At 38.0% G+C, this 24,258-nt stretch overlaps 2 long non-coding RNA genes across 3 annotated transcripts in view; one reads left to right on the top strand and one right to left on the bottom strand.

The window, feature by feature from the left end:
• Nucleotides 1-24,258, bottom strand: part of LOC109930292 — a 67,638-nt gene that overhangs the window by 5,488 nt on the left and 37,892 nt on the right. The window contains exons 2-4 of one of the 2 annotated variants that reach the window (XR_002260671.2): nucleotides 13,946-14,052; nucleotides 10,808-10,877; nucleotides 1,583-2,440 (exon numbers count right to left, since the gene is read on the bottom strand). This is a non-coding gene — a long non-coding RNA (uncharacterized LOC109930292). Of the gene's footprint in view, nucleotides 1-1,582; nucleotides 2,441-10,807; nucleotides 10,878-13,945; nucleotides 14,053-24,258 lie in introns of those variants that run through there. The other variant, XR_007264867.1, reaches the window with a different exon arrangement.
• LOC125486183 lies at nucleotides 2,844-5,687 on the top strand. The gene is made up of 3 exons (XR_007264868.1): nucleotides 2,844-2,975; nucleotides 3,950-4,032; nucleotides 5,285-5,687. It is a non-coding gene; the product is annotated as an uncharacterized LOC125486183 (long non-coding RNA).

Here is a 24,258-nt window from a genome sequence, read left to right as displayed (position 1 = left end):
TGCTTGAGAAAACTCACTGGAGCTCACAGAGAGGACCTCTCCATGAAAATCCCTGAAATTGGCCCTTGTCTCGTTTTGGACAAAATTCGGCTCAGAGTTAGTTTGCCTGTTATGGAATCTTTACTATTTCCTTGCGTTGAAATCTCACTTATTTGACTGTAGATTGGCCAAAGGCAAAACTTCATAGAACCCTCAGTTCTGTACAAGAATAAGTAGAAGTCTAGCTGGCTGAAACTGCACAGCCTACTAGTATGGATATGTAATATGCTTCTCACAACTTGTCCACTGAGAATACCACCACTCGCTGTCCATTGTTGCTGATTGCCTTTTGAAGATAAGTGTCCTGAGATACCATGGGGTCAGCTCTGACATCAGGTTACTGTCTCATGGAAGGATTGCTACTTCTGATGGTTACTCATGGTTTGATTTTCAAGGTCTGCAATTTCCTCATCTGCCTGATTGGTTTCTTTCATAATTTGAAAATCCGTCTTACAATAAGGACGGATGCATTTATTTTGCTACTTCTGAGGGTTATTTTATCCTCCAATTCCATGCCTGCATTTGCTTTGGTGTCTGCTTACAAAACTGAATATTTTAATTGCCATGGCAAGTGTAGACATGCAATTGCAATAATTTCAATGTTTCCCCTCCTGACTCATGTTCCTGATGCTGCTTTTTGAATTGTATTGTTTTCATTTTGCAGCCCAGCTTTGAGAGGCACTTCAAAAGCAGCGAGAAAGCTTTCCTTTCTGTTCTATGTCAGTCTGTCTGTCTCTGATTGTTAGTTCAAAAACCAGTAGCATTTCAACATCCTACAAAAGCTCAGTAATGAGAGAACTATCTTAGAACTTTGTAGAGTTTGGACCTCCAAAGCTAAAGTTTGCATTCTTTGTAGAGTTTGGACCTCCAAAGCTAAAGTTTGCATTCTTTATAAATGCAACATTTTAGTTAGTGTGGCCCAGAATCCTTTGCTGTTAGAAGTGTTCTTTTTAGATCTTTGGCTATGTAGAAAAATCAAATTTATATATATCACAGATCATTCTCCACTTTCACCTTTTTAATGAGATCTAAAAAAGAAGTAAGGATGGCAGTTTCCTTCCCTAAAGGACATTGGTGAACCAGATGGGCTTTTCCCAACAATCCACAATGGATTCATGGTCATCATTAGACTCTCAATTCCAGATTTTTTGTTGGATTCAAATTCCACCATCTGCTGTGTTGGGATTTGAACCCAGGTCCCTGGAATAATAGTCCAGCGATAATAGCATTAGGTCATCACCTCCTGCTGTTGATTTAAAATTCTGTACTCCCAAATTTATGAAGCTGCATGGTCACTGAGCATAAGTGGAAACACACTTAGATATCAAAATATAATTTGGGAGTGACAGCACAGCTGGTGATATATTCACTGTAACCTTTATGCTCATTTGTTTCTCAGACTGTCTGTATGCCATCTCATCACCATTGATAATCATAAATGACCAGAATGTAGTTAGCCCAAACTATATCCTGCCTTTTGCAGTCATTTTGAGAACATGAAAACATTCAAATGGTTCACAGACTGATTAACCACCAAGGCTCATTTGTTAAAGTGAAATGCAGGCCCAATCACTTTACTCTTTCAAACTTACATATTCACATTTCAATCCATACAATAAAGTAGATAATAATTAACAATAACATTGCAATCAGGATAATTTAATAATTCTGAGCCAAAATACATGCTATTTCTGTACAAAATAATATACAATATACAGAGTCATACATAATGCAATGGACTAGTAAGAGGTGACATTGAAGGTGCAAAAAATGTTCAGGAATTGTTGGTGAGGTGTGATGAGTGGTATTGCAGTTACAGGTGATATTTTACAAGGATATCACTGATGATATTTGAGCATATTTTACTCATTTGGTTTCCTCCACCATTTCTGCTATGGTTGCATTATGGTTGTATTTCCTCCAGCTCACTGTATGGAAGATGATTGCTCTGAAACCCCAACCTTGTCCCTCCTAGAGAGGAGATTGGAAGCTTGCAACAATGACTCAGTGATGGTTTCTTCCATTGGCCATTTCCATCCCTCTCCCATTGGGAAATGATTGGCTTTTGCACAGCAATGTAAAATAATGCCTTGTTTTCCAACCCAGCTGTTCCTATCCAAAAAAGCACACCTCTTGCCTAAAGCACACCTCTCGCCTCTTTTGTTTTCATTACTGTATGTCCGTTATTAGCTTACATAGTACTTCACTATAAACATTACAAATGTTGCTTCTTATGAACATTTCTGAATGCTTGATAAAGGAAAAGCACCACTTAATCAGAAAATAACAATGCTACAAAATTAAACTACTTTTATCTAGCTTTAAAATGAGTGTATCGATAATAAAATATAATTTCCTTGTGCAAGTAGTCTTCAGAGTGAAAGAATTCATGTTGTAAATTCTGTAACAGAAAATAAAAGTTTAAGATATGAAATTAGAAATTAATGTTGATCAAAATAATTTATGAGGTTCAATTTTATTTTTTGCATTTTAACAAATCTCACAGTGCAGACATTCCAGTCTCACCTTTGATGCAGATAGTCAATTATGCCTGATGCCAAGCCATGCAATGTTTTTTGTTTTTGTGACTTACTCCATGGAGTGAACATTATGTGCATTTTCACTCAAGGTTTCAGACATTCTGTGAAATGAAAGGAAGAGTAGGTTCAAGGGTGAAACACCCTGTTCTATTCTCCTTCTTCCTATTTGCATGGGAACGGGTCTCATGTTACCAGAACACGTCACTGACCACCTCTGTATAAAGACACAGTACCTTTTGTTCAAATTCTCCTTGTTTTCTAGTTGCTCAGTTTCCGATGCGTTTCCCTGTTGAGCAATGGTGTGTATTGGGAATTGAGAAATACCAGGAGCAGGTGAAACTATCTGCTCCTAAAAACAAACCCTAAACGTGCAAAGTAGCTCAAATTTTTCTGATGGTGAGTACGTTTAATGCATTAAGTTATGAACACTTAAAACCATAAAGAGTCTTCCCTGTACAGTCAAGTGGTTTACAAAAACCCATTTTAGATTGTGGTGGTATTGGATATTGGTAGGTCCAAAACAATAAAAGTAAATATAAATATGTAACTGCAAAGTTTGAATGCATACAACATTTGTTAAATCATGAACAGGTGCAGTACCATCTCCCTCGGTTAAATCAACTTGGGATGTTTACACATGTATAATGCACATAGTGCAGTGTTATAAACAACATAAAGCCCCATAAAATACACCCAATTTTAGGAACTGGAAAACAGATGTTAATTTAGGAACCAAACCCTTATCTTACAAGTATTTTACTTTTATATGTATTTATTTACTTCTGAAAGGAATTTTGAAAGTTCATATACTAGAGCTATTCTAAATGCATTCTATAATCACTTAAAAATATACTAACTTTTTTGTACATTTTGTCATGATTGAACAGTTGAGTAAAGGGCTGCACCTGGAATTCCTGGGAGTGGTGGTGGTAATGGTGTTGGAGCAGGTTAGATTTCCCAACCCCAAGGGAGATGCTTGCAGGTGGTGAAATAAGTTAAAGAGTGAGTCATTCGTGGTTGCTCTCACACACCTTCAGTGGATAGTTACAAATTTGCTTTGTTGGAAGTCTGGGCGTAACTGACAAGATGTTGCACAAGGTAGAGGTCACCATGAAAGCCATGCCTCCTCAACCTTTCCCCTTTCCTGAGATGTGGTGACCCTCAGGTTAAAGTCACTATCCATTGTCTATCTCTAATGAGGGAGCAGCCCTATGGTCCTCTGGGACTATGATGACTTTCATGCTCAATGTAGAAGATTTAAAGAAATTTGTCCTGATGATTTAGGGTGTAATGGCAATCTTTTGCGTGATATCTAATCATACTTGTAAAAATGTTCCCCAAATTAATGTCGCTTTCCTTGTTGTTTTGAGATCTTGTGCAAACCTTGGGCAGGAAAATGGGGTGCCTGAAATAGCAGATGAAAGTAAACAGTGCGGATGTCAGCTGTTGCTGGGTAAGTAACACATTTCCTTTTGTGTCAAGGTTGTGAATTCAAGTCCCACTCCAGTGACTTGAGCAACAGTAGGTAGCCAGCACTTCATTGCAGTACTGAAGGGGTGCTGCAGTGTCAGAGGGGCTGTCTCTTAGACGTGTTGTTAAAACTAGATCTTGTCTGCCTTCTTGGGTGGACAAAGAAGATCTCATGGTTCCATGGCAATATGTTGTTAAGGTTTTATCCCCTCAGAAGGTGAATTATTTTGAGGCTTTGGAAAAGGTGCAGACGAGGTCTAAAAGATGATTCCCCCCTGTAAAACACCTTAATCCCAACAGAGTATATTCAGAGGAGAACTGATTGAGATTCATAAGATAATGCCAAAACTAGATTGTGTTTATTTGGACCATTCATATCAACTGAACAATGTATCAGTAGGCTGGGTCAGGGCAAACAAGTAATTGTGTTTACAAATTAAGTGAAAGGTAGGACTAAATTGGATGTTCCTTTTATTCCTAAAGAATAATAAATGGGCTGCTGTCTCAAGTGTGCTGAGTTGCTGTATTTTTACAGAACAGACTGTTTCTGTCTGGGGAACTGACCTTGTACAAGAGCATGGTGCCCTGTCATATAAATCAAGGTCAGTGTGATCACCTGTACCAGCTTTTATCCCCTAAAGCAATTGGAGAGGACTTTATCCAGTTGGATTTTCATCTTTTGTTTTTACCTCTTCAAAAGAGATCACATGGCATCTGAGGGAAAGGAAGCATCATGATGCATTGGTGATCAAATTTATATGTGACAGGCTGGACAGAGCAGTGGGTCTTTTTCTGCCAGTTGTTATCACATACACGTATGGCAGTGTTGTAGTGTCAGGAATGATCGTACTGTGGATTGGTTGTAATAGCAGTCCATCACAAATTAAGTCAGTAAATTAACATAATTTTAACATACATAACATATCTGACATGACCCCTTGTTCTCTCTCATTTTATAATCCAGATTACCTACAGACCTATCAAACTTTTAATTCCAACAATGTGGGGCTGGAGGAACACAGCAGGTCAGGCAGCAACAGAGGAGTTGGAAAGTTTACGTTTTGGGTCAGGATCCTTCTTCAGAAATGAAGGGTCCCGACTCGAAATGTCAACTTTCCTGCTCCTCTGATGCTGCCTGGCCTGCTGTGTTCATCCAGCTCCACACTGTGTTAACTCTGACTCCAGTATTGGCAGTTCTAACTATCTCTTTTAATTCCAACATGTATTTTTCAAAGGAGAACTTATTTAGCCAAACGATGACAGTGGATGTGAATCTAGTGGCTATCTGGAGAGGAATACTGGAATGTTCCATTTGAAGGTGTCAATGAAGCATCATACAGACAAACATGCTACAAACTGAACAGAAGTCTCCCGTAACTTTCCCAGACTTTGAACATAATGGGAGAAAAAGATAGCATTTTGAGCAAGAGACAAACTTGTCTTTTTTCCCCTGTCTAGTGGACATAGGGACAGGGGTTAAAAGTAAGTTTCAATCCTGATCTCAGCATACAAGTGGCCAGAAATACTAATGTGTTATAAAAATAACAGTTTGAGAAAAACTATTAAACACCCCTGCACTGCAGGTAAAGAAAGGAGAAACAGTATACCTCACACTGAGTGCTGCTAAGCAGCTACCGTCAAAAGGAATCAATGTAAAAGAATTTTAAATCCTGCAAATGAGGCAAGCATCTTGAAGTTGATTATTCAAGCACCAATGTTAATGCTTCTAGTATCATCCTATGCAATGGCTGCAATTATTTTTCACAAATGACTCAGACTGATGCATTTTTTAAAAAAAAGTTTATCTTATTCCTAAGCTCTATGACTGTGTGTTGTGTTATCTCATGGTTAGTAACTAATAAACTCACTCTTTTATCAAGAAAACCTGTTTAAATTGGCTCATTTTAAAAGCTAAATTCCTTTGGTTGGGAAAAGGTATCGAAATGGGAAGTGATCTTTGTTAAATTAACGTTGCCATGACCAATCGGGGTGGTGTCTCAATAAAGAGCTGCCAATTCATCCCTCCTCATGTGGGAGATTAATGATTCAGGCTGTCCCATCTGGAACTGTAATAAACTGGAGAACGTCACCCTGCTCGTAATATCCCTCATCCAACCAGTTCAAATAACTGAGTCAAAAAACAGTCCTGTCCCTTCACTATTTTATAAATCTTGATTAACAGTAGTAACATTATACCTATCTTATCATCAGTAATGGTCTGTATACTGCAGGATCTGTTTTATTACTTTAATTTGTGACTGTGTACATGTCACGGCATAACACAGCCATAGTACATCCAATCCAGGTAATCTACAATTTTACATTCTTACATTTCAAATGAATTTTATTGCTGTGGCTTTTCTACTGATCATGTTTCTTTCGTGCCAATCTCTAACTACGACAATGCTACATTTTAGAGAGGGTAGGCCACTCCTCAGAATTCACGAGAGTCACTTCAAAGGAGGATTTACAGAAAACAGATTTGTTTTCGTTGTGCACTTGTCTAAGGATTATTTTGTCATTGACTGCTCTCAATCTTTTCAAACACTCCAGGCTCAAAGATCATTAAGATTAGGAGAGAAAAACTTGTCCCAACAAGGCCAAAACATTTTCACCTACCCACCTTCTCATCCTTCAGTCCTTTCTATCTAAAGAAAACTGAGGAGGAATTTCTTCAGTCAGAGGATGGTTATTCTGTAGAACTCATTGCTGCAGAAGTCTGTGGAGGCCAAATCATTTAATATATTTAAGATAGAGATTGATTAGTAAGGCAATCAAGGATTGCCGGGAGAAGGTAGGAGAATGGGGTTGAGAAACATATCAGCCGTGATCGAATAGTGGAGCAGACTCAATGGGTTGAATGGCCTAATTTTGAAAATCTGGTCATAATCTCTAAATTGTGCTATTTCCTTATTGGTGCACATAAGCAATGTTTTTGGTTTTCATTTGGCTTTTTGTCTTGGTAATGTGACCTCTTTGGGGAGTACCACTGTGTTACTTGTAGTTGTCATGGTAACTGTTGTTCCATTTCATTTGCTAGGGAGCCGTGGACCTCTGGGATGAATGGTTGATGAATGGTCTATGCATATGATGAGTTCACAATTTCTCGATTGGCTGCCTGCAGTGAAGGAACAATTTTTCTAGTTGTGCTCATGTTCCTGTGGTTGAGACATTCTAGCTTTTCAATCCTGTCAGTGTAACCTTGAGGTGTATACTGGTACCAAGTTGCTACTTGGGCTGACTCTTGTTGAGAGTGTTGAAGGTTTGTACCCTGACTGGCTTTCTAGTGCTTAACTCTGAAATGGTTTGGCGGTTTTGTCAAACTGAAATTTGGCTTTTTTGCTGTTTCACCATGGTTTTGAAACTCATGCGTATTTTTACTTCTACCATCAGCAGCTTAATCATTATTAGAAGGGTAATTTAGTTACAGTTTGATTTCATATATGCCATGCCTTCATTAGATATGTTTCTCCACTCAGAATGCCCTGTACTGACCTATGTTGACTCTGCTTAGATTCTTTATGATTCTATTAGCATTTTTCATTGCCACATCAGCCTTACCATTTGACTAGGAAAATTATGGAGATGCATAATGTTGAATTACCCAATTATTTAGGAAGTGGCTAAATTCTTCACTCTGAACTGAGGACCATTGTCACTCATCTCTGGAAATCCATATTGGCTGAAGAGTTCTTACAGGCATTCTACAGTTTCAAAGATAGCCATTAAAATCAGCTGGTCTAACTCCCAACAGTCAGAAAAGTGGTCTACGGTTATAAGATGAAGCAGTTCCTACTAGACTGATGAGGTCTGCTGTATACGTATTGGGGTTTGCTTGGTTTGCTTGATACTTATTACATATACTGCTCTAGTCGATGAGGTACTTAATCTCATTGCCTATGTTTGGTCAATATTGCATTTCTCTTCTGACTCAACCTAATTCCTTGGTAGTTTAATGGCTCCACTTCAGCTTCTCCCCTTCTCTCTCTCCAATGTCTCTGATGGGTTGATGATTTTCTGATGTTTGGCTATTGCTTCTCATTGAATCTGGAAAATTTCTCACTCTGTATTAGCATCCTCAACCCTTTCAAAAGGAGTGCAACTCTTGACAGCAGGCCAAAAAATTCCACTTTCTTGTCTGACCCAATCTGTCTGTTCCTTTCTTGTCTGACCCAATCAGATGGTATCTCTAACCAGAGTAACATTCTTTGCAGATGCTTCAGAGCAGATGGTCACAGTTTGAGGAAAAATGTTTTGAAGTGCCCTGTGGTTGGAATCAAACATCACTTTGTCTGTTCTAGTAAATATTAGTGAAAATGTTCACAATTAGAGACAATAACTAAATGTAATTAGTTGTGCTTGCTGCATAAGTGTTGCTCCAAATCCTGACACATTGGCATCACATTGACATCTCATTAATGTCATAGTACCTCAGCACTGGTTACTTAATTTTAGTGAATGCTGCTTATTGTTCTGTGGCCCAAAACCACTGCACATCCTTGGCAGTAAGTTGGTTCACACAACAAATTGGGCAAATGTTTTGCTAAACATTTCTCACCACAATGCTACTATAGATCTCACCCTTTTGGGATCTGGGTGAAAGCCTTTTGCTGTCATAGAGTCATACTGCACAGAAACAGGCCCTTTGGCCCAACTCATCCATTCTGACAAGTTTTCCTAAACTGAACTAGTCTCATTTGCCTGCATTTGGCCCCTATCCCTCTAAACCTTTCCTATCCATGTACCTGTCCAAATTCCTTTTACATGTTATAATTGTATGCACCCCTATCAATTCCTCTGGCAGTTTGTTCCATATACTGTGATAAAAAGTGTCCCTTACATACCTTTTAAATCTTTCCCCTGTCACCTTAAACCTATGCCTGCTAGTTTTGATGACATACATATTTGACAAGACATATAAATGCAATTTTTTTCTTGTTTGGCTTCAGGCTTTAATTGCAAATGGTTTGGAAACAATTTTCAACCCACACTGACCTGCATTTGTAGTTGCCGTGCTTTGTAATCTGAAATTGCCCCGAACAACAGCAGGACCTTATTTTTCCCGAACTCATTAATACACCAAAACAAAGCCAGCAAATGCTGTCCATGTTAACAACTCCACCTCAATGACCATCCAATTTCATTACCAGCTGTAATTTCTCCTTTTGTGGCTTGGTGTCAAGTTTTAATTTTTAATGCTCCTGTGAAGTGACTTGCCATGTTTTTCTCTGGCCAAGGAATAACAGAAAGATGTATTGCTAGGATCTGAAGAAAGCATGCTTTCTCACTGAGTGGGAAGGAGGAATTAAAAGGTGAAAAACCACAAACCACTATTTGTATATCTCCTATTTGTGAATTAAACAGTGGCAGTACATTGCTGGATGCCTGTCTCTCCATTAATCTTGGGAAATGTAATACAACACTAGGATGAGAGGGAACTTTATAACTGTAGAATTAAGATGAAAACAGGTAGGCAATATTTACTCATGCAATGGGCTCAAACTATTTTCTAAGTTTCTTTCATTTGCAAGAAGTTATTAAATTTCCAAATTTTGTACTGTTCACAATAACATTCACAATAGCAGACATTTCGTTGTGTGACATTTATGCAGCACTTTCTAATGTATAACAAATCCACAATGTGCTTCTTAGAAATACATTGAAACAAAAATGAATGCTGAGCATTGGGATGCTGTAGGTCAGTAGTTGGGCCAGAGTGTGTAAATAAGTGACTTCTCTTATTTTAACTCACCCACACCCCCCACACCTTTAGTTGACACCAAATGAGCCAAGTTAAAAGTCAAGGCCAAAATATTATTTCATAATATTATTTCATCCAAAACGAACTGAAAACAAATCAAAAATGATTCAATGTCTATAAATCATTATGTTAAGCATGCCTCTTCTAGTGTTCCTTATGGTTAGGATTCAGTAACAGATGCATAACATGGACACTCTTGCAGGGAGCAATATACTGTTTTGAGAAATCAAGATACTTTGATGACCATCTCTGGAATTTAGCGAATATTGCAGTAATTTTAAACATTGGGCCTTTTGTTGAAGAGTCTCAAAATTAGGGCACATTTTATGTTCATTGTTCAGACAATTGGGAGGGAGAGTAGAGGACTGATGGATATTCATTTGTCTCAAAAAGAATGCTGAAGTGTTAGACCAATTTTCCTGCCCGTCCACTCAGGGCATATTGGATCACCTTTGCAGATTGATTAAAGACAAATTTGGCAGAACGACTGTATACCTGTTAAAGGGGTTCCATCTGATTTTCCTCTGTATGGCATCCTAGATAATTGGGTGCAAGTAGAGGAAATCCTGCCAATAAATCTACCTTAAAATAATATATGTAGAGCACACAATTTTCAACCACCTTAAGCATAGTCTTTGCCTTCACATAGGCAAAGTTATATATAAATACTCAATTGTGCAATTCATCTATTAAACATACTACCCAAACAAACTGTTAAAAATTCCTTTTAAAAGTCCTGTGGTGTCGGTTCCGAAGAAGAGACTCAAAATGTTAACTCTGTTTCTCTCTCCACAGACACTGCTGGACCTACTGAGTTTCTCCAGCATTCTCTGTTTTTATTCACATTAAAAGTCCCTTCCAGAGTAATTACCAACTGCTCCCTACTAAATAATTCTCTGATTCCTTCATTGTTATTAACAATTCGATGGATATTTTCAGTCTTGAAAAGAGTTGTAAATCAAGGAAAGTAAAAAAAAGTGAAAGGTTGATGACTAACCTGTTACATTGGTGCAGCCTAAGATGCAGAATTCTCTTCCTCGGGTTCAGGAATTTCAACTGTTGTCTCTCTGAAATTTAAATGCAATTGTCATCTTGCACCGACTGTTACAAGTAAATTGTTCACTGGAATCAATTCTAAGACAATGGTATCAAGCTGGTAAGATGTTTGAAAAATGAGAGGAAAATTTAGTTTTTAATCTTATCAGAATGTAGAAAAAGTGATACATATGAAGGATTGCTGATGTTGTGATTGATCTGATTGATCTGTATTAATCCTACATGAAATGTTTCGATGGAAACATTGAAATAGCCATGGAAAGTCAACGAACAACAGTGAGGATGGATTTTACAGATGAGCAATCTCGGGACTATTGAAATGTTGTAGGCTTTGATAAATGTCTTAAGAATTACCTCTGCCTGAAAGAAATTTCAAAATAAGATCATAAATGAAGAAAATTTTCTGAAGAAGGGTCTAGGCCCGAAACGTCAGCCTTCCTGCTACTCTGATGCTGCTTGGCCTGCTGTGTTCATCCAGCTCTACACCTTGTTATCTCAACTATTTGACTGATCTTGTTTGTGTCAGCTTTTTGAAAGTTAATCCAACTACCCTATTTCTTCCCTGTAGCAAGAGGGCATCTTTTTCCTCTTCAAGTGTTTATCCAATTTCCTTTAGAAAGTTACCATTAATTCTGCTTCCATCTCCTTTTGACCTCTCTTCATTTTTGTTTCTGTTGGAGATTGCTTGAAGGCGACTAATCTGATAGTTGTGATATTGTGTGTATCCATGATCAGGCAAATGTGCAACTTTATGAAAGCTAAGGGTGAACTCGTACCATGAAATAGTGTGACATTGTGTCACGTGACATTTATGTATACGGGTATCAGCCCTATTTTGAATACTTGTCTCTGTACTTTGGAATCTATCAAGAATATCAGTGAGTCAGTCAGCTTGCTTAATTGAGAGACCCAGACTATATAGATGTGCCTGATAGTGTTGTAATCCATTTAGTTGCTCTCAGAATAAATCTCCAGATAATTGTTCTCAGTCAGAACCCCATCTCAGTGTTCATATTATAAGAGCTAAAATAATAACTCCCTGATCTCCTCTGTTTTACACAATCCCCAAAAGTTAAAATGATCCCACAATATTTTTTAACTTAATTCTTAATTCGCCTGTGTAAGTATATAATATGGTCTTGACATCAATACTTTTTTATTACAGCTAGCAAGTAGTGAAACTATCATTTAACAGTTTCATACCAGCTGTGTTTCACCACCTATTTCCCTTTTCAAACGCCAATTGCCGAGAATTTGGATGAACGTTACTGTCTATCCAAACATTACTGCACACTGCTTGCGAAATAACCCTAATTGTGCTGAGAATTATATCAATGACCAATATAAAATTATCATTCTGACTCAGAGTGTGGATCACTTACATGTGCTGGAAACATTCCTGCTGGAACAGGACCCTCTCCTTTGTAAGTAGAAACAATACACCCAGGCATGACCCCTTTTCAACAGTTCCAATTATTGTTATTCCAACAGTAAACATAAAAAGCATTGGAATTGGTGATGTTACTCAGCCTAACTGTTCAAAAGGAAACTAATAGTGGAGGAAAAACATATTAACTCAAGATAGCTTTGGGCAGTTGAGCTTTACAACACCTTTAGGATACACGTGGTAATGAAGTCAATAGCATTTGATATTTAAAGTAAGGTATTTTGTTTTCTACTAAAGATACGGAAGCGGTTGGGATGTTTCTGTAAGATTAGCGGCCACTTTATAACAAACATGATTCCGAGTCAGGGGAAGTTATTGGTGGGATCATGCTTTGATGTAATGGTTTAATTTGCATTTACGACTATGACAACTCTACGTTAGTGAACACTTCAGTGAGACACTGAATAGAGGATAAGCAGATATCAGTAATGGAAGGAAGTGTGTTATTGGAAGATTAAAAAAAAAGGTGCAGCTGAAAATAAGATTTTTGGAGTTGGTTGTTGAGAGATTAAGGTGAATTCCAGAAAATAGAGCTGAGATGGCTGAAGACTCAACATCCAACATTGGAAAGCTGGAAAATGGTGAGGAGTAGGAAGCCTGTGTTACGGATCCAAAGTCATGTAGCATGGAAACAGACCCTTCAGTCCAACCAGTCCATGCTGGTCATGTTCCCAAACTAAACTAGTCCCATCTGCCTGCGCCTGGTCCATATCCTTCCAAACATTTCCTATTTATGAACTTATCCAATCATCTTTTAAACATTGTAACTATGTCTGCATCCACCATTTCCTCTGGCAGTTCATTCCACACACAAATCACTCTCAGTGTAAAAAAAAACTGCCCCTCATGTCCTTTTTAAATCTTGCTCCTCTCATTTTAAAAATATGCCCACTAGTTTTGAACTCTCCCACCATAGGGAAAAGACCCTTGTCATTCACCTAATGTACGCTCCTTATGATTTTAAAAGACTCAATAAGATCACCCCTCAACCTCCTATGCTCCAGTCAAAAAAGTTCCAGCCTATCCAGCCTATTTTTATACCTCAAACTCTCCATTCCCAGCAATGTCTGGGTAAATCCTTTCTGAACCCTCTCCAGTTGAATAATATCCTTCCTATAATAAGTAACCAGAACTTTACACAGTACTTCAGAGGTCTCACCAACAAGATAGATGATGTGAGAGACCAGGTGGGATATAAGGATGGGGATGACTGTGGAAGTAGACTAGCATAACACCATGTAGGTAACGATGGCATTGAATCAAATGAATGATAAGATGTAGAGCCAAAGTGTGTATCTGAGAACAGAGGTTCAAAGTGGTAGGTGTTAATGAGGTGCTGGCACATGGTTGGTGTTGTTTTGGAGATGTTAGAGCTTATGTAGGGTGGACAGTTGGGAGACTGAGAAGTTGAACATGGAACACAGAGTGCATATATGTTAAAGGAATAATGATGATTTTCATGCGTTATGGAATGTTGCCCTGAAGATCAATGGGAACTTCAGGAGAATTGGAAGTAGTTGCAAGGAATATGAAATGAAACTCTAAGTGTAGAGAACTTGTTTTTAATGAATTTACAAAAGTATATGGCCTGTTTGAAGACAACACGATAAAACATAAAGCAGTTACACTTACTCCAAATGTATCATTTCAGGATACATGTCTGCCACTGGGACAGAGAAAGTTCCAAAAACAATGACAGCATTTATACCATAGGGGTCATCCACAGGTTGCACGGGTTTCTGTCAGGAAGAAAGAAGAGTATCACTTTAACGAGATTCATCTCAACTTATGAATAAAGATGGCACAATCTAAACATCTCCTTGTTGTATTTCTGTTCAGTACCATGTGCTGTTATATTCAATCCCAAAATCAGATTATGAATTCATTTTTTTAAAAGGTAGATTTTCAACTTGCTAATTGTGACTGAGGCTGAGTTGGTCATCCATTTTTTAGATTCGTTATAATCAATGGAAGTGTCCTTAAGGCACAGCTGATCTCCTATGATAGTTTAACTCCTGAGTAGCAAGTTGATAGCTTTTCATCTAAATTCTTAAACAGGCATTGGATTTATTCCTGTTACTCCCAAGGTGCATAGTCTAACTTACCTTTCAGCTCTTTTGCCAAAATGAATGTTTGCACTAGAAGTCTGACAAAATTTGCATTTGGTTATGTGATTAGGTTGAACAAACTGCTCCTATAAAGTTATGTATCTTTGCCACCATTTTATCACTAAACATTGATAACAATGTGGCACTGAAATATCCCAGTTGTGTCACAAAAAATCTTTTAATTGAGACCGCGATGTGCAAATTGAGATTTCTATCTATTCATTGCATTTAAAACTGATGTTAATTGCATGTATTCTTAAAGGAATGGTATGTTTGACTTGATCAAAAAACCAAATGTAGCTTTTTCTCTCATGAGCTGTGTAATGTGAAACTTAACTTGCAATGGATTTTTTTTTGTGTTTTGAGCAGGCATCAAATGCTAACTGTAATTTTAAAAGTGTGATAATATTCTTCAGCATTCATTGATACTAAGCTTTCAAACAATATACTTCTGTTTTACAACCACTAAATAATTTATTTTTTATGCCCTCCTGTGAGAGCATTCGAAATGCCTTGTGATATTTTGCTGCATTAAAGGAATTATATTCGTTTAAGTTGTTGTCTATGATATTTTCCCCATGCCAAAGCATAAGGAGGCTTAGAGATTGATTTAGTAAATTTAAGCATGCAGATTGCACTGAACGATTGAGTGACATTGCTACAATTCGATCTTAACCATCTCAATAAATTTAAGTCCTACATTTTACTCACAACCACATAGACTTCTGTATCTGACAAATACCAGTCAGCAAGCAATTAAATCACAGGAGACCATTCCTTATTCACGCCAGTTGTGAATGAAGGTTGGTAGGCTTCCAACTGTTATAAAACACATAAACTGATACCATTAATTGTCATCACAACTGCTTGGTCAGATCTCATCTGCCTGTGGTGTCACTGTTAACAAGTATGATTGCTCTAAATGACCGACAATGAGACAGGACTTTGTGCATGAGTTGCTAATGTTATGCACAATATCACAATGATGAGAAAGTTGACTCTGTGCAAATTGGTGAAATAAGTCATAATTGTGAAGTTTTTGGAGCAAGCCAGGGTAGAGGGATGGGTCATTAAGGGATCAAGATGGAGAAGAAAGCAATTAAGTCACTTTTAAAACTTAGAACTTTGTAACAATAAAAGTGCTCAGAAAGGCACAGTCAACCATGGAAATAAAGGGAAGTTATTTTATTGAACCTCCTTGGGGGATTCCCACTACGAAGGACCAAACATCTGAAAAGGTCTGAAAGTGACTTCATGTTTCTGTGAATGTGTTAAAGTGCTCCCCATATTTGTACCCACCCAAAACAAAATCAGGTCAATAATCCTTTTAACGACAAATAAAGAACTTATAATGACTAACATAGGTCAGACTCTCAATACTTTTTCCCGAAAATCAGTTTTATTTTCACGGTACTTACAAAGCACAAAGTCAATTTTATCTTTAAATGGTATTTAATCTTTCTTACTTGTAAGATTTAAACTTGGTCAACAGCACCACATCACAAATTCACTTTTCAAACAATTTCCCTAAAAACAAAGAGATAACAAGGTGTAGAGCTGGATGAACACAGCAGGCCAAGCAGCATCAGAGGAGCAGGAAGGCTGACGTTTCGGGCCTAGACCCTTCTTCAGATATGGGGGAGGGGAAGGGGGTTCTGAAATAAATAGGGAGAGAGGGGGAGGCAGATAGAAGATGGACAGAGGAGAAGATAGGTGGAGAGGAGACAGACAGGTCAAAGAGGCGGGGATGGAGCCAGTAAAGGTGAGTGTAGGTGGGGAGGTAGGGAGGAGATAGGTCAGTCCAGGGAGGACGGACAGGTCAAGGGGGCGGGATGAGGTTAGTAGGTAGGAGATGGGGGTGGGGCTTGAGGTGGGAGGAGGGGATAGGTGGGAGGAAGGACAGGTTAGGAAGGTGGGGACAAGCTGGGCTGGTTTTGGGATGCGGTCGGGGGAGGGGAGATTTTGAAGCTTGTGAAGCCCACATCGGTACCATTGGGCTGCAGGGTTCCCAAGCGGAATATGAGTTGCTGTTCCTGCAACCTTCGGGTAGCATCGTTGTGGCACTGCAGGAGGCCCAGGATGGACATGTCGTCTGAGGAATGGGAGGGAGAGTTGAAATGGTTCGCGACTGGGAGGTGCAGTTGTTTAGTGCGAACCGAGCGTAGGTGTTCTGCAAAGCGGTCCCCGAGCCTCCGCTTGGCTTCCCTGATGTAGAGGAGGCCCTTTATTTAGACCTCTGAAGCATTGAAACTGTTAAGTGACACCATTGTTTTCAGTTACATCATTTATTTGTGTGTGGACTGGAGAATGCAGTGCAGAACAATACTGAAAATGTGCTGACTTACTAATACTGATCAAGACAAGATCCATAACAGTTTGTACTATTCTTAATGCTGGTTCCTAACAGCCCAGTTTAGAGAGTTGGACATGAGCAAGGCATAACATCATAGAGTCATGGAGTCATACAGCACGGAAACAGACCCTTCAGTCCAACATATCCATGCCGACCATAATCCTGAAGTAAAACTTGTCCTACTGCCTGTGCTTGGCCCATCTTGCTCCAAACACTTCCTACTCATGTACTTATTCAGTCTGAAAAACAAACCTCCACCATCACCCTCTGTCTCCTGACATTTAGACAATTTTATATCCAATTGGCAAGCTCACCCTGAATCCCAGAACTTTACTAATTACTCTAATATGCAGAACCTTGTCAAAGGTTTTACTAAAGTCTAAGTAAACAATGTCTACTGCTCTGCCCTCATCAATATCAATATCATTGCAAATGGGAACTAACAGCACATTCCAGGCAAAATTTGAGAATCTATTGTTCCATTACCTGAGCTAAATTTGATGGATCAAGTATGTTTTATGGCAGCTCTGATGGATTACTCCATACTTACATCATCATCAATGTTCCCTCTGCCATTATGACTTCCACTGTGGTTCAATGTACCATGCACAAAACTCAGAATTGTGTACAGTAAGGATAAAAACTAGAGGGAAGACTAATTGCCATATAGCACTGATTTCCCGTTTGTACTTTGTGCAACAAGATTCTAACCACATCCTTGATAAAGGGACTAATCGTGTAGTTGGGTATAAACAGGGAAATCCTTGCACTATTCTGTACAGATCTTTGATAAATTGGACTTACTCGCTTGATACTGCTGGGTTTTGGTAATGCTTCAGAAAATGTGCAAGGGCATTTTACCTGTATACAATCCAAGCATTGAGTGGCAACATTCCTGCTAAAGTTAATGAATTTATCAGAATTAACGTGGCATATTGGGAACCTGTAGTAAAACTAATCTAGAAAGAGCTTCCTTCACTGTGATCATCTTCCTCAAATGTTCAATGAAAAATAGTTCACAGCAGCAATATGTCCCTTTCCCAAAGAATAAATGGATGAACAATAATAAAATCACCTCGTCCCAGGAGATTACATGCATTTATGCAACTGTCAACTACAATATTGCCCAGTGTCTAAACCTGGGAATTAATAACATTGGTACACAGACATTTCACTCAGTTATTTGAGGTTCCTCTGTCTATTATTTTCACTGGGATATTGGGGAACATGATACAATTTTGTCAAATATTTATACAACCAACTCTGAAGATTCAATTCTTAAATTTGATGAGAGATGGGAGAGCAGTGAATTCTACCTTGCCAAGTGAAGTCAAAGTCTATTATGATTATTATTAAATAAACAGATCCAATTATAATAGCAATGTTAACAAAATACCACATCTAAGCATCTGTATATGAATAGATTTTTTTTCTAACCAGGACTACCGTATCTGCAGGTCATATTTAGAGCTGAAGCAGAACTCAGATTAAACATAATGAATTCTCCCCAGATTATCTTTTCTTATAAGAAACAAACTTTTTACTTGACTCTAAAAGTAGTTCAGGCAAGAGTAATCAATATATGCTCGATGAACTGCCACATTTGATATTATTAGCTCTGAAATAATGGTGTTCCCTGCAGAATTTAACTTTGACTATCTCTATGATGGTAACCATGTCAGAATCAGCTTTAAGTCATGACAAAGTAGTTACACCAAAAGTGGTAATCAAACTGCCAATGTGTAGGTGCTCTCCCCTAAGTATCATATTTCAATTTGACTCACACACATTCTAGCAGGCTCACATTGATTTATATTGGATTCTGCTTTCACAGATTTTGCTTATTACTGCATCTTAACAACTTGATTGAAAAAAGTCCTCGACTGAACCAAAATCCTACATTTTATCAAATCAAGATTACTGATTATGGAACTCTGATGAAAGGGCATTGACCTAAATCATTAACTCTATCTATGTCGCCAGAGGATCTACCTGACCTGCCAAGTGTTTCCAACATTTTCTGTTTTTATTTCAGATTTCCAACATTTGCAGTAGTTTGCTTACATTTAAATAAAAATAAGTCATTCCTGGGATCTGGTCATCATTGACAACACCAGCATTTGTTGCCCATTCTCTACTAGCCCTAGCACTAAGTGGCTTTCTTTGCCATTGCAGAGGGCAGTGACACTGCTGGGTGTTTGGAGTCACAAGCAAGCCAGAGCAGGATTACAGACTCCTTCCCTAAAAATGACACAAGTGAATCAGATTGGCTTTTAAATTTAAGATCACCAGGCAAGAAATGCTGCAGTTGTCTATCAAGACTCGATAACCCTGTGTGTACATTTCTTGGAGATATACATATGGATTGCTATAGCCCAAGGACCAATATATACAGTTCCACAGGGAGAAGCTTTCCAGTTGACATATGTTAATATGATTAGAATTCTTTTCCTTCCACTCTCATTGAGAAAAGTTACCATCCGCTTCTATGTCTACTGATTAGTAATTGAAAGTGGGAGATGTTTCTCCCTTTCTAATGATACCAGTTGTAACATTCCTCTCTCTTGTTGAGATTAACTCATGCAGCACGCTCTAGGGATTAAAACATAGACCTTCCTAACTTTTATGTGCCCACTGCTCAATGGATAAATTTGTTGAAACTTTGGAAAATTAAATGCTTCTCTATTTATACAATGCTTCTGTGTCTGATTAAACCACATCTCAGGACTAAAACTGATTAGATTGTCTCAAATGATTCCATTACTGGAAATGAACAAAATGTAATGTATCATTTATTCTGCAGCATTCCAAAAAAAAATGTGATTTAAACTGCAGATTCTTGACAAACCCACAGGATTGGAAAATTCATTCTACTTTTAAGAGCCCACTGAATGTTATTCTCAGAAGATGCTAGCAGACAAACTCTTCATTTCTAAGACGTTTGATAGCTGAAGTCAAAACATTCACTTATGTTTGAATCTCAAAATTGAAGCAAAACATCAGCTTATCCAACATTCTTTGAAATACAAATAACACACTATTGATGAAAAGTTAGATGCAACTGAAATCCTAATAATAGTTAGCATTTAACTAACTTAACAGAGATTTTTCAAAAAACCAAAGTGCATATTTTGATAGAGAAGTATAATGCAAATGTGAAAGGAGCTATAGCTTTTTAAATTCACAACCTGGTCCGCTGACCCTGACCACTATGTGTTAGCAGCCACTTTGTGTAGATTCTTCGGCTGATAAGAAATAAGGAACAGTGCAGGCAAACCTCTCGAGATCGTGAAACATCAATGCATGAACTTAATTTTAAACAATCTTCACCACAAAGTACACAATCTCCATATTAACTTATAAAACATGAGAACTGTATGATATCTAATAAAGTGAAATACACAGAAGGAAATCTGTTCAAGAGACCTCAAAAATTTTTTCTATGCATTTTCAAATAGTAGAAACAATTACAAATAGGTGATACACACATCCGTTATGTTAGTCATTAGACAAAAAATGTCGTAAGTAGAATTATTTATTTTCATTGAATTTAATTATCAGTTGCCTGTTACCAAAATAAAGTATGTATCTTCATTCTGAAGTGCTCAATCCTACCCATCATGCACAAAACAGCAAAAAATCCTCAGAGCAAACTTAACAAGTTGCAATCGCTGAAAACTTTTGTAAAATATTTTCAATTACAAACCTCAGTGGTAACTTCAAAGTATGGTACCGCCATTTTGAAGCCACGTAAACACCAACTACCACGGTCTCAATCGATCTCACAATATGAGATTGCATTTGACGTATGACGTATACATCAGGTGATTCACAAGGCTTGACTTTACAGAACCCACCTCAATAGCGAATTGGGCACTTCCAATTTTGGCTTTGAGCACAATGAAACGGTGAATGGAATAGCATTGCCCTTGTTTTATGGCTATGTTGATTTCAGCATCACTAAATGATTGATAGAATATGTGGTACTAGTTTTGGGAACACATTTTTCAACATAATCATCTGGAGACAATCAAACTGCCTTTATTTTTTCAGATAAGATACCATTTTAATTCACACTTTAGATACGTTACAATTTGAATGCAATAAAGTACAACAATGTCTCTGCTTCCTCAGGAGACTAAAGAAATTCAGCATGTACACAAGGATCCTTACCAATTTTTATAGATACACCATAGAAAGCATCCTTTCTGGATGCACCACAGCATGGTATGGCAACTGCTCTTCTCAAGACCACAAGAAACTACAGAGAGTTGTGAACACAGCCCAATCCATCAGGCAAACCAGCCTTCCATCCATTGACTCCATATATACTTCCCACTATCTTGGGAAAGCAACCAACATAATCAACTCTTCCCATTCCAGTTATGCTCTCTTCCACCCTCTTCCATTGGGCAGAAGATATCAAAGTTCGAATACACATTTGAATAGATTCAAGAACAGCTTCTTCCCAGCTGTTGTCAGAGTTTAGAATGGACCTCTCAAATGTTAATTCTGGTCTCTCTCTCTCTCTCTCTCTCTGCACCTTCTCTGCAGCTGTAACAGTGTATTCTGCATTTTGTTCTGCTACCCTGATGCACTTTGTATGGCACAATCTGCCTGTATAGCACGCAAAACAACACTTTTCGCTGTATCTTGGTACATGTGACAACAATAAATCGATCAATTAGAAAGCATACTGTGTGCAGAGTATTCAAAGAATAAAAGAATGCAACAAAATAATTCATGATAATAGAAAACCTATAATTCACTGGCTAGTTTAAGTTCTCCTAGTGTTATGTGAGGATTTTTTTTACCCTACTTTTCCCAGTCAATTGTTTTATTGCACTTTTAAAGCTATTCGTTTGTTCATGTGGGCTTTAACCACACTACTTAAAAAATTGAGATAATTAGATTAATAGCAGACAGTGGGATTTCATGGGAATGCAAAGTCCACAGTATTCAACAGTGCCACATCCATTGTAATGTTTTCACTGAGCAATAATATGCACGGTAACTATGCAGATCGCTTATTCTATCTCAGGCGGCCATCATTTTATACTGGTGAAAATGGGAGACCAGTACATCTTCAAAGACATTCAGGAGCAAATTATTGCACTCCTTATTCATAAGACCTTAAGTCTGTTCACCAATTAATGAGATCTTGGCTAATCTGATAATTCTCAACTCCACTTTCCTACCTTATCTCCACAAAACTTAATTCCCTTACTTATCGAAAATCAGTCTATTTCAGCCTTGAATATACTTAATGATCCAGCCTCAAAAACTCTCTGTGGTAAAGAATCCCACAGGTTGACTACATTCTGAGAGAAAAAAAATCCTCATCTATATCCTAGCTGGACAACCCCTTATTCTGAAATAATGTCCTCCGGTCCTAGACTCTATTTTTAAAATTTCTTACTTACTTCATTACTTACTTACTTACTCACTCACTCACTTACTCAATTATACACTTACTTACTTTTATTTCCGTTTATTTATTTTTTTCCAATTATTTATTTCCTCTCCCCCTCTTGCTCCTTAATAAATTAGTCATTTTGGAATGCAGTTAACATCTTGTACTGTGAATATTGATAGACTGATGCAAAGTTTTATTTAATATTTATTTAAGTACCGCCACTTTCCGTTTCCCCATTATTACTGCCCCAGCAAAGACATTCTTGCTGTCCATATTTTTTATTAGTTGCACGTTTACCCTCAAAGTTTGTTTTCTCCCTTTTCTTGGTCATTTTTAAAACTTTCTCAATTCTAAGACTAACCACTACACTTTATCTTTTTGCTTTGTTTTCAATTTGATACTATTAACATCCTTGGTTTACCATAGTTGGCTTACCCGCTTCCTAAAATCCTCTTCCGTGCTGGGATATATTTTTGTCGTGAGTCGTAAGCTCTTTTCTTAAATATCTGCAATTGTTACTTAATCATCTCAACTTCCCAGCCAATTCTGCCCTCATCTCTATTTAAGTTTAGCACATTTACTTCTAGAATAGAATCCCTACAGTGTGGAAACAGGCCCTTTGGCCCAACAAGTCCACACTGACCCTTGGAGCATCCCACCCAGACCCATTGTTACCCACCTAAGCTACACATCCCTGAACACTACAGGCAATTTAGCATGGCCAATCCACCTAACCTGCACATCTTTGGACTGTGGGAGGAAACCGGAGGAAACTCACGCAGACACGGGGAGAATGTGCAAACTCCACACAGACAGTCACCCAAGGGTGGAATTGAACCTGGGTCCCTGGTGTTGTGAGGCAGCAGTGTTAACCACTGAGCCACCGAGCTGGCTCAATCCATAGTTCCCACTCTCACATTGACTGCTAAATTCCTCCATCTTATGGTCACTATTTTCTAGGGAATCTGTTACTCTGAGCTCATTCAAATAACGTAAATTAAACTTTCCTCATTGTACATTACCAGACCCAAAATAGCCTGCCCTCTAGTTGGATTCAATAAAATATGATTCTAGGAGACTGTCCTGAATGTACTGGATGAATTCTCTCTCTCATGGTTACCTCTGTTAATTTGACATTTCTAATCTACATGAAGATTAAAGTCACCCATGACTAATGCGCAGCATTCTTTTTATGTCCTCATTATTTCCTGACTTCTTTTCTTTCCTATAGTATACCCACTGTTAGGGAGTCTGTAGACACTCCCACCATTGTCTTCTTGTTATTTATTACCATCACCCAAACAGATTTTACACCTTCTAATCCTGGGTCATTTCTTGCTATTGTATTTATTGCACCCATACTAACAATGCTACCCCATCACTTTTCCTTCCTGCCTGTCCTTTTGAAAAGCTACATTCTCCTGAATATTTAGTTTGAAGCTTTGATCTTCTTGTAACCATGTCTCAGTAATGGTTTAAGATCATACACTTTAACCTCTGTTTTGTCATTAATTCATTTATTTTATTCGAAATATGAAGTTGCATTTAAAAGCCATTAATTTAGCCTTTTTTTCTCCTTTGACCCTATTTGCTGCTGTTTTTCTATATTTGTATACTCTACTGCCTCCTGTCCCACTCTGGAGTCATTACTCAAATAGCTGCTCTGTAATGTTGCCATATCCCTTTGCTTTGCAAGCATAAAATTCCTGCTACCAAATCTCTTCCCCTACAATAATTCGTGGAAAGACCTCTGTACATCCCTAGTTTTTTTTCAATTCACCAGGGAACTGGTCACAGCTCTGTTCAAATGATGCCCATCCCACCAGGACTCCCTCTTTTCTACCTCAACATTGGTGCTAGTGCTTCTTGAACAGAAATTCATTCTACCCACACCAATCTCAGTCATTCACTTATCTCCTTGACTTTGTTTGTCCTATGCCAGTTTGCCCGTGACTCTGCTAGTAACCTAGAGATTACATACTTTCTTGGAGGTTCTACTTGTTAATGTAGCTCCTAATTGTTCAAATTCTTTCAGCAGAACCATCTTTCTGCTCCAATCCATGTTGCT

Source organism: Rhincodon typus, chromosome 26, assembly GCF_021869965.1.
Source record: "Rhincodon typus isolate 14 chromosome 26, sRhiTyp1.1, whole genome shotgun sequence".
NCBI classification, from domain to species: domain Eukaryota; kingdom Metazoa; phylum Chordata; class Chondrichthyes; order Orectolobiformes; family Rhincodontidae; genus Rhincodon; species Rhincodon typus.
This window is presented reverse-complemented; position numbering and strand designations above follow the sequence as displayed.